Source organism: Lampetra planeri, chromosome 17 (genome assembly GCF_965212315.1).
Source record: "Lampetra planeri chromosome 17, kcLamPlan1.2.h2, whole genome shotgun sequence".
Taxonomy (NCBI): Eukaryota; Metazoa; Chordata; class Hyperoartia; order Petromyzontiformes; family Petromyzontidae; genus Lampetra; species Lampetra planeri.
Genome location: NC_136123.1, coordinates 8,856,838 through 8,870,167, shown reverse-complemented (window position 1 = coordinate 8,870,167; position 13,330 = coordinate 8,856,838).

Here is a 13,330-nt window from a genome sequence, read left to right as displayed (position 1 = left end):
TACGAATGTTGTCACGCCTTTGAGAGCTAGTTGACTCCTGACCTGGATTTTGACCTTCTGAGTGTGAGTCGGGCTCGTATACTTCGTACATATATGTGCATGTGTGTGTGTGTATCGGAAAAGCCTGATGTTAATCCACTCCTGGGTGAAGGCCCACCCATACCAGGTCAGTTATGGGGATTGTTTAACATGCCGGTCAGTGCGGGTTAGTGAATGGGGGTCCCAGAACTGGTTCATATATCACTTGTCTCTGACATTAGCCACTGACCAGTAATCGAAACTCAGATGGCCTGGTTTAACAGTGAGTGCTTTAACAGATGTGCCACGACTCCACCCATTACACACAAGATATGAACGAATATTGTATTGTAAATATGTCAGTGTACCCTGGGCTATCATAATCAAGCATCAATCACCATTATCTACGTTAGTAATGAATATACGGTGCAGCACACGATGCCACTTAACGTTGCCTGATCGTGCACATTTCCTTTTTCCTGCTTTGGCTTTATTTATTTTAAGGTACAGTAACAAAGCCAGCCAGCACCGGCACGTTTAGCCTGACTCTTCACTATCCACTACACACATGCACTCACAACCCTACAGTAAGCAGCCGAGAGCCAGACTTAAATATTACTGAAATGGTTTCAGCCCCCCTAATTGCTTTTTAATGTTTTAATTAGTTATCCTTTCCCGCCGTTTCTTCCCCTGTTTGTTCAACTTATCATCCTAAGCACCCTCATATCTGCTAATTTCAGTCTCCTATCATTTTTTTACTGCTTACCCGACTCTCAGAGCCATAAATCAATGTTGATTTCAGCAAGGCTTATAGAGCATGTCCTATTGCAGCGAGAAAGTGGAGCTACAATTCAGCTTTGTAAAGCACTTATGCCAGAAAATTTATGTTAAACTGAATTTGAAATTTGCGACCCATGCATGATGTAGAAAAGTTTTCATTTTTTTGCAAATAGAAATTGTATTTTTTTTCACGCTTCAGAATGATTTGCTTCAAAAGTCTACAGATGCCCCAGCAGTTTCACAGTGATTAACAAATCTGCACCCACGTTCAAGATAAATAATGCCCCATTTAAGACACAGACTGAGTGTGTCATGTAGTTATGCGCATAGCACGCTCACACACAACTACAGTGGACTTGACTCAATGTTTTGCCATCCATTATAATGTATTAATAGAATGCATATTCTAGGAAGAGTGAGTTAAAGAGGAATGGGAAATGCCCTTCCACTCTGCTAAAATGCAGTGCAATTATGAGAATGATTTCATTTTCCAGGACGGGCATGAAACTAACCAATGTCTTTCATGTCCATGCTTTCATGTTGTCAAGGGTTTGCTAAAACAGGTTGACAGGATCAGTCAACATCAAAGGGTGGGCATGCCTCCACCAGCCCAAGTTACATTATTGATAATTTTCTTGAGTATGATCTAAAACGTGTCATGCCATTAAAGCGCAAGGTAAAATTTTCTCTAATCTTCATTTTGGCAGGTTTCTTAAATCATAACGGATTTCTAATGGCGTCTCATGGGCCACAATCATTAAGTAATGGCCCTAGACATTGCTGAAAAAATACGTACCCCAGAGTGAAACATAGTACTTTGTAAATGTACATTCACAGCTTCCACAATCCTTCCAGTGGTCAAACTAATATCCAGCGGAATTGCAGTGGATTATGAAGTTAGGGTTAGGTGCAGTGCACAATGAAATGATGTTCTGTTATTGGCCGTGATGACAGAATTGTGATTTGCGCAAATTTACCCATGTTTTGAGTTGGCTCACAGAGTGAAACCTTTTCCTTTTTAGAGTACTTTTTGTTCTCCTCTTTGAGCTTGTTCCAGATACTGTTTTGTGTAATAATATTTCTCCTCAAAGAGAATTACAGCCACGAATAGGTTTTTCGTCTTCTCCAAAAAAGCTTGCCTTTGTCTCCATGATGAAAGGATTGTGCTGACAGGCGGTCCTGATTGAAATGTCAGGGCCATTTTAATTAGTACATATCTGCTAATTATGTGTGGCTGGATTTTATTTTAATAAAGAAAATGGAATCCAATTATATTTGAAATAACAGAGTGCACTTTTTTTTTATTAAAAGCTCGCACAGTTTCAAAAAAGCACAGAGCAATTTAAAGTCAGATGCTGGAAAAATGTAGTAAATATGCAATAATTTGAAATAGCACGTTGCAATTTATTTATATAAATCACATTTTTGAAACCTAAATTGCAATTGTACCCATATAATGTTGTGCACTGTGAGCCAGATACATTATTTAACTGTAGCCTGACAGACACACTTAGCCTTCTCCCAACTCTCCAGGAATCAACCAGCCAGCCAGCCAGCCAATCAGCAGACTCGTGAGTCATAGGGAGTGGAGCGTAAGTATGAAGTTATGGTGAATCTGAGAGAATATCGTGACACAGCGTAAACCACAGTGAACTGACCTATCAACAACTTGAATTCTGTGTTCCTTGCTTTGACCGTGCATGAGAGCACACTTAGGCGCCTTGTATTTTTCCATCATATGCGACTAGCCTGTGCCCCCAAAACATTGATCGCTTGTGTGCACCTCTCCTCTCGGCCCAGTGCAATTCCTCATCTAATTTCCCACCTCCGCGCCGCGCCCTCTCTCCTCACCATTATCTCCTTCTGTGCCACGTGACCGTGGGCTGATGAAGGGGATCAGAGGTTATGTTGCGGAGGAAAATGAAATCTGACATTCTGGCCCAAATGGTCGAGGAGCGGACGGAAAAATAGAGAAGCAGGTAATTCTCCAGCTTCACTTGGGGTCAAACCTGTGCTCGTGTCCTAAGCGGTGACTCTTAACCCTTTCATCAGGGGACCGCACACGGCAGAGATGTGAAAAAAACGTACTCCCAAAACGAGCGGCCATTGAACCTCTAGGTCAGCAAATTTGTGCACATTCGCTCAAATAAGGCATTGATGTTCCAAGCGTGTGGCCCGCGAGGTGCGAGGTATTATCTCAATTGGGCAGGCATCCAGCCAGCTAAGGGGGCGGTGGCATCACGGTTAATGCACTCCACTATGAAACAGGCTGCACAAGTTACATTCATCGCCGTGGCTCACAGCAGGTGGTGAGTTGGTGGCACTTGAACTGGTCCTGGCTCTCTCGTCACCAACCGACAATGACCAGCATGGTGCAGGATATGACCCCCCCGTTACTGAACGGTGTGTGGAAGCTGTCATCCAGCAGTAGACTAACAAAGTATTGAAGATTTGTATCCGTTGTGTTCTGTTCTTTATGTGTAGCTTCCAAGGGTGGCATGTTCAATAGTTTTCATTAATTTAAACCGGCGGTTTTTTTTGTGTTTAAAGATCACGTGTTTTGCCATAGAGAGCATTCTGGAATAAAGCATATTTCTGGCTATTATGATGTAATGTCAATAAAGAAGTTATTTGAAGAACCTTTGAGCTCAAATACTGTGTGTATCTGTAAGAGGCTTCCTTCTGAAGGATAACTTGAATACTGAATGGTTGAAACGTGTCCATTCACATTGTAAGTGTTGTATTTTACATTATATGATAATGTCTTATCATCACCATCATTAAAATATTCATTGTGTTTGGTTAGCAGTGAAACCTAACATACAATCATTGCCATATTTTACCTAATGGCCCCAGCAAAATTCTGCTAACAATAGAATCAGTTCATTATGAAGAACGATAACCAAAACGGTGATGAGAGTAGGTTGGAATACTCTGGAAAATTTGATCTAGTTAATATAAAGTAACTGGTGCTGTAAGATGAACATTAATCGGTGTGAATCGCCTGCTTTGACATATTGCTCGGATGCACAGCCGTTCATGTAAATATGGAAGAAAAAACGGAAAAGTGCCCAAGCAACCCGGGCAAAACAACGCACGCGTTCACGCACAAAATACTCTGACAGTTTTAGAGAACATGAGCAGGTGAATGCCATCATCCAAACTTCGAAGAAAAGTAAGTGGGCTTGGACAGGACACACCGCGAGAGGGGATGATGGCCGACGGTCATGGATAATGACCGAGTGGCAGCCGAGGAATGGAACGCGTGGAACATCTTAAGTCGAACTGTCACCTAGGAAATTAAGTCATGAAATCCGTTCGTGTGCATGCGCTGGGTAGATTATTACATCGCAGGAATGTAAGAGTTCGTTGCTGCTTTGGTGAGGTCTTCATCCAGCAGTGGCTTGACCACGGTAGATGATTATGATGATGAATAATTGAGAGCCCTTTGTCAATCCACTGCTGGATGAAGGCCTCCCCATGCCGTGTTCATCGTTGGGGTTGTTTGACCTGTCTTGATGATGCTGGTTCGTGTGGGTTGATAAAGGAGGGGAGGAGTTGCGAGGACTGGTTCAGACATTACTCACTCGTCATGTTAGCCATGGCCAGGAATCCAACTCATGTGGCTGGGTTTGTAGTGCAGTGCACTAACCTCTGCACCACCACTTCCCCCAGCGCTGTTATTAATATGGTGGAGTTACGACTCAGTGTAGGTGAGGTGTGTTATCGAGATCTCGAGTTGTACACTCTTTACAGAGACATTTTCGGTTTCACACCAACAGCAGTTTTTATAAAATTTAACTTAAGAGAACTTTTTTTTAATCATCTAACATTATTGGCTCGGTTGTAACTTCATGAAAAAAAGTTATGTTTAACCGATTCATAGAACATTGCAATTGGGATTCATCGCTGAAGGAATCATGACTTGTGCTTAAATCAAAACACACACACACAGCTGAGTTGTCATCTGAGTTGTCTCTTTTATCCACTTCATGCAATTATTAGAAGAAGAAAAAAGAATCTCAATGCCATCACTAAAAAAATCATCTTAATGCCATCACTGTGAAATGACCCTTCAGAAATGCCTGTGTATTATTAGACCTATAGCTGCAGCCAAACATGAACTGCTTTTGTGAACGCACGCAGAGACACGGGTTTTGCTGGAGACAGGTTTACTCTCTACCTAAGATTGGTCTGACCTCCAAGAAAAATAGTTGGCATTTTCTATCAGCAATGTCAGTGGTTATTGAGCTTTTGAAAACAAAAACATATAATAAATAAATGTAATCTGGTATTAAAAAAGTATGCTTTACATTCATAACACGTTCAAGTTTCTCTCTGCGTGCCATGCCCTTTCTCAAAGACATTGGTGATCATGGTCTTCCGTTGAGATCTGTCCATGATATTACTCAATAACTCTGCATGAGATACGCCTTCCAGTTCTATCCAATTGTTCATATTGCTCTTCTAAATTAATTCCCTGTGTTCCTTGGCGACTCCTTGTACCTCTATTTTTTTCCAGTGAAAACCTAATATTATCTTTCGTTTTTTCATGCCATGTCCAAGAAATCGAACTTGCCTTTTTCTATGTATTCGTGCATATATAAATCGTGACCTGCTATGTGTAATACACGAATGCTACGCATCTTGTCTGTCCATTTATTTTATAATAATTCAAGTAAATACAATAAGTCAGTCAGACTTTTTCCTCTCTCTATGTTGTGCCAGTCGTGGGGAGTTTCTAGATCATACTTCACCACACCGGTCAATATGAATTGGGGGGGCAGGACCGGTTCAGACACCACTCTCCAATGACGTTAGCCATTACGGGGCATCAAACTCAGACCACCAGGTTCATTACACAGTGCGAAAACTACTGCACCACTGCTCGCCTCAAGAGTATATAAAAACGTTGAATGTCAGAACATAATTGTGTTGCTATAATAGATGTTACCGCAACACATTACTGCAATTTGCAACAGGCCCGTTGTTTATTTGCGGCTGTCTCACCCACACACCACTGAAATTTCCATTACCCTCCGAATACTTACACTGAAGCAGAGGAGAACAGAATGATTAAATTTATAGAAAGCATCGTGAAATAACAACGATAATAATATATGTAATACGCATAGGCAAATCAATACTTAAATGTTCATTATTACGGCAGAATGTGAAAAAGGCTGGATAAAAAGACATCAACCGCAACAGGGTTAAGGATTCCCAGTTTATGTAACCTGATTAGTGCCACACTTAAACCTGACCTCTCAGTTTGTCTTCATGTTGGTTTCATTAGGGCAAGGATTTAATGTAATTTGCTATCAAAACGGGAAACTAAAAAAAATCTTGCGCGCCTTTGCAAACACAACAAACTCGAACGCTCTCCGAGGGTAATGTGAGCTATATATCCCAATGCAGACAACTTACGTGCACTCTAGATTCTTGCAGAAACATTCCACTGTAGCTGAGAGCACATGCAATTTCAAAGTGTCTTCATGGCGCAAATAAACTTCGCTGATATCTTTGAAATGTGGCCCTACTTAAATATTGCCATTTTTAAGTACCAATTCTGCCCGTTGTCACGTTTCAAGATATACTAAAAGCACATCTTTGGGATGTAAAATAAAAGTAGCAGCCCTGTAATAACAACACATGCTGCTGCCACCGCTGGCAGTGGAGCCTCGGCTCGAGGGAGATGTGAAACGCCCCTTCTTTCGGGTTTTTGGCCTACCCTTCCACACTCGCCAGATGTATTGGAAGAGGTGGAAGTAATCCCACACTTTGCCCCACCACACGTGACCTGCGGATCGTGACCAACTGCGGGGCACGAATGTATGATGCTGGGGTGGACAAAGTTGTGGGTGGGATTCAAGAAGCTTGCAGCATTGTTTCTACTGCCGCGCAGGTCGAACGAACAGACGACCTCTGGATTGCAAGTCCGGTGTGCTCACCAATGCCCCGCACCTCCGATTAGCACGGTTGGCGACGTACGGTGCCAAAGAAGTTCAACATACACACGTTTTAAGATATACAGTACTCCAATAAAATATGTTATGCACATGCAATATATATCTTGACACGGTCTTGTGATTGCCAGAGAGGTTTCCTGCCAACATGACTCCGATCCAGCAGGCAGTGTTTGGTCAGTGCAGGATTTATAACATACTGGTGTGCACAGCTTGGCAGCACAATCTACTTACGAGTGGGTACGGTATTAAGCCAAATTTTAATCTTTGTCTCAATCCTGCACGCTACATAGACTGTTAGACTGATTTTTTACGAGCAGCAGCTCATTTCAAAGTTCTCGGTCTAATTAAATATAGATCTGTGACTCAGAGGCATTTAGGATTGTTTTGCGAGATTGGGTAATAACATGGTGTAATTTATATTACCGACAATATCAGATTTAATTTAACATTCTATGGTTATATAAAAGGTGAAGGCGTAATCCTGATATGTATTGCTCACGCTATTGTTGGCCCAAGGGCATTGAAGAGAGGAAGTTCTACTGAGCCCCCGTCAGATGGCATTTGGCCTACTCCTCCACGCCTCGGAGGAGTTGGGAGGATGCACAATTTACTCATCCACCACACGCGACCTGTTCGTGACAAAATAATAGTACGATCATTAATTATACTATCATGCAGGATTATTATTTAGGCGACTGCATTAAGCCATATTGCACTGTGCGTGTTTGTGCTCGGCGTGTTGCCTGTATTAATACAATTTTAAGCCTGTCAATCCCAGAGAAACTGCACACCGTTCCACGACTAATCATCTGCTGTTATTTTTTTGTTTGACGGTACTGTACGCTTCGGGATTGTCTCAAACGCAGCCAGAGTATGGCTCTGCGTAACAAAGCCGGCGTGGGAAGAGGAGAAAGGGGAACCAGAACTGGTTCAAATGACGTTTGCCACTACTGGTAGCCACGGCTGGGAATTGAACTCAGGTGGCAAAGTTCAGAGCGCAGTGCACGGCACGCCACGCCACCGTGCCTACTACTCTACTTGTGTAGCGGGTAGTGGTGGGTGTAAAGACACATTCATATTTACCTCTATTATGGATACTCTACTTATTTGCCTTTAAATAAATGCAGGTTGCACTGGATATGATTTAATAAACATTCTAATAATTATACTACCGTGGTTATTTATACATGCAGGGAAGTCTCAACTGAGTGTAAAAAAACTATCTTTGGGATGCTTGCCAGATTTTATTGAGTATTTTTGTACAATCAAGGAAAAACAGGTGGGTCAGGAGAAATAAAAATAAACTGTTTGCAAGAGGATAACAATCAAAAGCATGTGCAGATGATGTCTTGTTTTTGTTGGAAATGGCCAAATGTATGGTCTGTGTATTTACATTTTTAAAAATGTACCAATGACCTTGAAAAACCCCCAGATAACTTCTGCATTTTATCCATAATAGAGGTTTTTGGGTTAGATCGCGCAAATATATCAATGTGTCGTTAAAATCCGCCACCACCCAACACAGCCAACTAGTAAGGGTTGTCACGTAAACATTACTGGAAAAACGTCGTACTCAGATTGTAAATGTTGCGGCTTGGCTTTCAACACACCGGTGTGTTGTACTAGTGACAAATTGGCACGTTCTTTTATATGTGACAACCCTACCTAGTTGGCTGTGTCGGGTGGTAGCGGGTTTTAACGACACATATATTTACGCGATCTAACCCAAAAACCTCTTATGGATGATATTGGTCACGAAAGCCTACGTGTTATACTGCATTTTAGTTGGAAACTTTATGGAATGCTTTGTGAGGCATATTTCACCACCATCATCATTTCGTTTTTTGTAACACCTCACACACACAAAAAAAACCTGTCACAAAGCACCTACACACAATCGTGATCGCAACAATACAGCAAAAGCCTCGTTGAATAAATGTCGTTTTCAAATTAACCTTGAATGCCGCGGGATTTTTCATTGATTTTAATGGGACTCGGTAAAGCATTCCTAGGCTAGTGAGTGCCAATCCTACACACCTGAATGCATCATCATTTCAATGAATAGCGAGGTATCTCAGAAGGCATCTGGTCCATGGGTTTCATAGTACAATGATGGGAAATAGGCCATGGGAAACATTGTACTAACAGTGGCTTCTGCCGGAATTACAGCCATGACACAGAGAGCTGAGCGAGCGCAGCGTCCCTGTCTTTAAAGGCGACACGACACTTGAATTGCTGAAATGTCTAAGATATGTGGACATTGAATATATTCACGGCAAATGATACATGTTAAAGAAAAAGGTGCATCAGCGGTTCTGGGTCAACACCTGCAAAAATGGAGCCCCCGCTGTGATATTGTTCGAAGTATATGCATGGAATTAATTTGAAGTAAATGAGTTGGAGCATAAAAAGCCCAATACAGGGCCATATGGTACGGTTAAAGTCTTTTGAGAATAAGAGACTTGAAAAAAAATTCACACAAATCTTATACTGTATTGGGATCATAGTTTCAAACCTCCCATTATCACGGTTGACTAAGTACGATGCGAAAGAAGTTCAACGTCGGTACACACAACCCCCTTTGTCTTTCTTGACCAATCAAACGATTGAATGAGACAGTTGTTGCCGCCGTACATTGCGGAACGAAGCGGTAAACAATGCGAGTGTGGCTGGCTCTTTGAACAACAACAACAACAAAAACCATCCCGTTCTCAAGCTCGTCACTGCGCTCTCGTAACCGCACGTTGACGCTCGAGGGGCCCTTCGGAAAAGTGTCGGTGACCAGACGGACGTCGAGATGGGCACGCGGACACCGACGAAGACGCAGACGCAGCAGCAGCTGCTGTGAGCTCGCATCGCGCAAATCGCACTCGCAATGCGCAAACGACGGGGGGGGGGGGGGGACGCCTTAAAGCTTTCGTGACTGCAGGAATTCACGTTTCGATCACAACAACAAGCGATCGTCATCAGGAGGATGGCTTGTGTTGTGATCGAAACGTCGTCGTAGTTTTTTGTTATTTTCTTTCAACCCATCTACGTGACTTTACCGAAAGACCCAAATAATGTTAAAAAAAACGCCGTTAAATCGGAGGACGCTGATATTTAGCCGCTGAATTTACAGTCCTTATAACACGACGTTCGAGTCCTTTGAATCATAGCCTCCGACTATATTAAAAGTGGGGGGGGGGGGGGTGCGTTATTTTTTGTTTCATGTCAGTTCAGGGGACACTTTCCCTGTCCGTGACAGTTCTGCCGGTTCGCGGAGGGGGGCAGTTTTTTTGTGTGTTGTTCGCTCTTCTCGCGGGCAGCTGCCCAGGCAGGCAGCGCGTTCGTTCACCTGCTCGTTGCGATTTACGTGCTGCGCGACAAATTGAGCGGACATCTTCGCTGTTTGGCTAAAAAAGAAAATAAACACGAGGGCAACACGAACAGCCGAACGGATCGTTGGGAGCGCGTTTACATTCACTTAGACAGCAGCTTTGCGTTTGCGTTTATTACTCGTGCCTTTATATGTTCACGAGCGCACAAAAATGCCCCGTATGGGAAGACGTCGGTGACAGGCACCTAGTGGTTTTTTTGTTTGTTTAATCCCTCGGTATTGTACACGCAAAGATACAACAAAATCCCGTTTTGGAAATTTCTAACGTGGCGCACACTCCGTGGACATTTACAAAAAAAGAGCCCTTTTGGGAAATGGACGTTGTCCTTGATGCAAAAAAAAGAGAACAAAGGATGATTTCAAGTGAAACACCCTCACCGCTAGGTGGCACGTGAAGAGTTGTTCTAAAGGCGAGCGACTGCGCACTGCGTCTTTGCAGCTGTATAATAATAACATGACCTTTTTAGGGGGAGGTTGGGGGGAGGGAATGAGGCTTCCAACTCTACGGGCTGATTTGTAAATGCACCCATGAAATACAAGCACTTTAATTGACTGTTGCCTTAAATCATGTAAAAGAAGACTTTGGCATTAAAGATTTATAAAAATCATTACAGCACGAAATACGATCAAGTGTGGCCAGTTTCTGCTGACAGCATGATTTATAGAATTGCGGTGTAATTACATGACTCAAGCACTTAATCAATAAGGTGTACAAGAACACTCTAATAACCCTATTGTTTCAAAATGCATGCTAAAATACAGAGTAAGGATTACGGAACAAAGCACTTAATACGACCAAAACAGAACTGTTTGAATTAAAGTAATCTGATTATTTTAATGCTATGCAAATAATGCCGAGGGGGGCGGCGGGGGTGAAGAAGCTCATCAACTTGTTTGTTACATTGTTGTTTTTGTTAATTCAAATTAGCATCACTAGCAAAAACAATTAAAAAGCTTTGTAATGGAGGCAATAATTTGGATTCGGCGATACAGATGGTGTGGTGTGTTTTTTTTTTGTGAGCCCCAGTGGAAACCATGGGTTTGGGGGCACTCAACGCTGAGACATATTCCCCCAGTAACTGCTCACAAATGTTTGGTGTCTGAAAGTGTGGCCCAAATGTAAGAAACCATTCGTGCGGGGCATTTAATTCACAAGGGGCTGGAAACACAAAAGCCCGAGACACTGTATATGAGGATTTTTTTAAGACAATGAGACGTCGTGCACTGTTGTCATGGCCTAGGTTGTGCACAATTAGGACATATTTTTTTCTAAACATTAATAAAGATCTTGAGCTCTTCCATCTGTCTATCATTACCAAAGGCATGGTAATGATAGACAGATGGATTACCAAACCGTGATCGATGAGAGTGTCATGAAAGCGTCGGGGCAATTGGATGATGCTCATATTCACTGGCGTTCCTGAGCCATTGATGGACATTCCACATTTCTATGGTAGGGACAAACCTCTCTAAAGAACAAACACTGGCTTATCGACACTGGAGGGATTATCACCTGAGTTGCCGGCAATCAATGATATGACCACGATTTGTCTCTGATACAATGGGGCGTCTCAGACCACTTTTACATAACATCTCATATCAAGCTTTTGAAAAGGCAATCTTTGTGACAGCAGTCCCTGAAGTGGCACAAGATGACTCATCAGCTGGCTTGCAAACAGGCGTTATCGTGCAAGCAGGGCGATTAATTATTGCTTCGTGTAAGTCACATTAAGTAATTTGTGTTTTTTTTTTATTATTTGGCAAATTTGGACCGTGACTCCACGACACAATGGCCTTGCTCATTTCGAATGACATCAGGCGATCCTCAATGTACGCTGTGAAGCAGACGGCATGTATTTTTAGGTTAAAACGCCCCACAGTAATGGCCGGGGTGGCCTGTCGAATTCAAAACCGCGAACCTCTGAAACGTGCAATGGACGAGCTACGACTGGGCCACGTCACCACCCCCAATAAACAATCAAATTCGCGACCTTTTAATTGTCAGTTGCACGTTCTGCCTGGGCCAGCCACAATGACCGCTGATAATTCGATGATATGCTTCACTTGACCTGTCGAAATTTAAACAGACCCAAGGATCCAGGCTTTTGCTGATAGGTAATCCCAACCCCCTGCCCACCAGCTATGGTATGTGAATCACAGTTGTGTTCATTGCGAGTGTGACGTGCGTGCCCTTTCCAAGCATTACAGCGAGGTTTTCCAAATGCCAGTCCTCATGCCCAACCACATTCCATCTTTACTCAACTCAATCATAAATTTAAGTGACTGCACACAAGCATGCATCTCACAATAAATAAACATATACACTTGCACTATGGTCGGGTGCATAAAGTAGAGTTTTTAAAAGCAAAAAACATCATGACCGTCCCAATACCAGTTCATAAAAGGCGTCTCATTCGGATCGTGTTAATAGTAACAATGATTTACATTACTTTGTCAATCCATCTGCTGGACGAAGGCCTTTCTACGTCATGTCGATCGTGCTGGTCGTTTGACGAGACTTCACCATGCTGGTTAGTGAGAGTTGGTGAAGAGGGGTCCAGTACCAGCTCGAACATAATTCACAATTATCGTTCGCCATGGCCAGAAAGTGAACTCAGTCCAACAGGTTCGTAGAGCAATGCACTTACCAATGCGCCATTTATCCCCGCCCCATACAATCAGTAACAATTCAAGTTTTCACCTGCGCATACCAAGCTCACGCAACCACGCAGCAAAGGTCCAAGAGAAGATGCTTATCGGTGCCAGGAATTGGGTCGCCTTGAGAGAGGTGCCAGTCCTTTGGAGTCGTTCCACAACGCCTATGCGGAGGCACGAGCTTCGACGGTTCGTGAGGCTTTCGCTCGATGCATCCGACGCCCCCACATTGCAGTCAGTTGCTTCACCTCACAATGCGAAGTCAGTGTCACAGAGTCGGAGCGTTTGTCCATCTTGCGCAGAGATACAATTAAATTGGATCTCACGCAATGAGCCTCAAACGAGATGGAACCCGTCGTGGCAGACGCATGGAATAACGTGCATCGCATTTGACACGTATGAAACATACATTAAACTGTGTGTGGTATCACCAGATTTAGTTTGTTTAAGATTGATACCCCAAATGCCTCTGCACTAGTTACATTATTCATGTTTTCAAACAGAATGTCAAGACTTCCTTTGGGGAAGA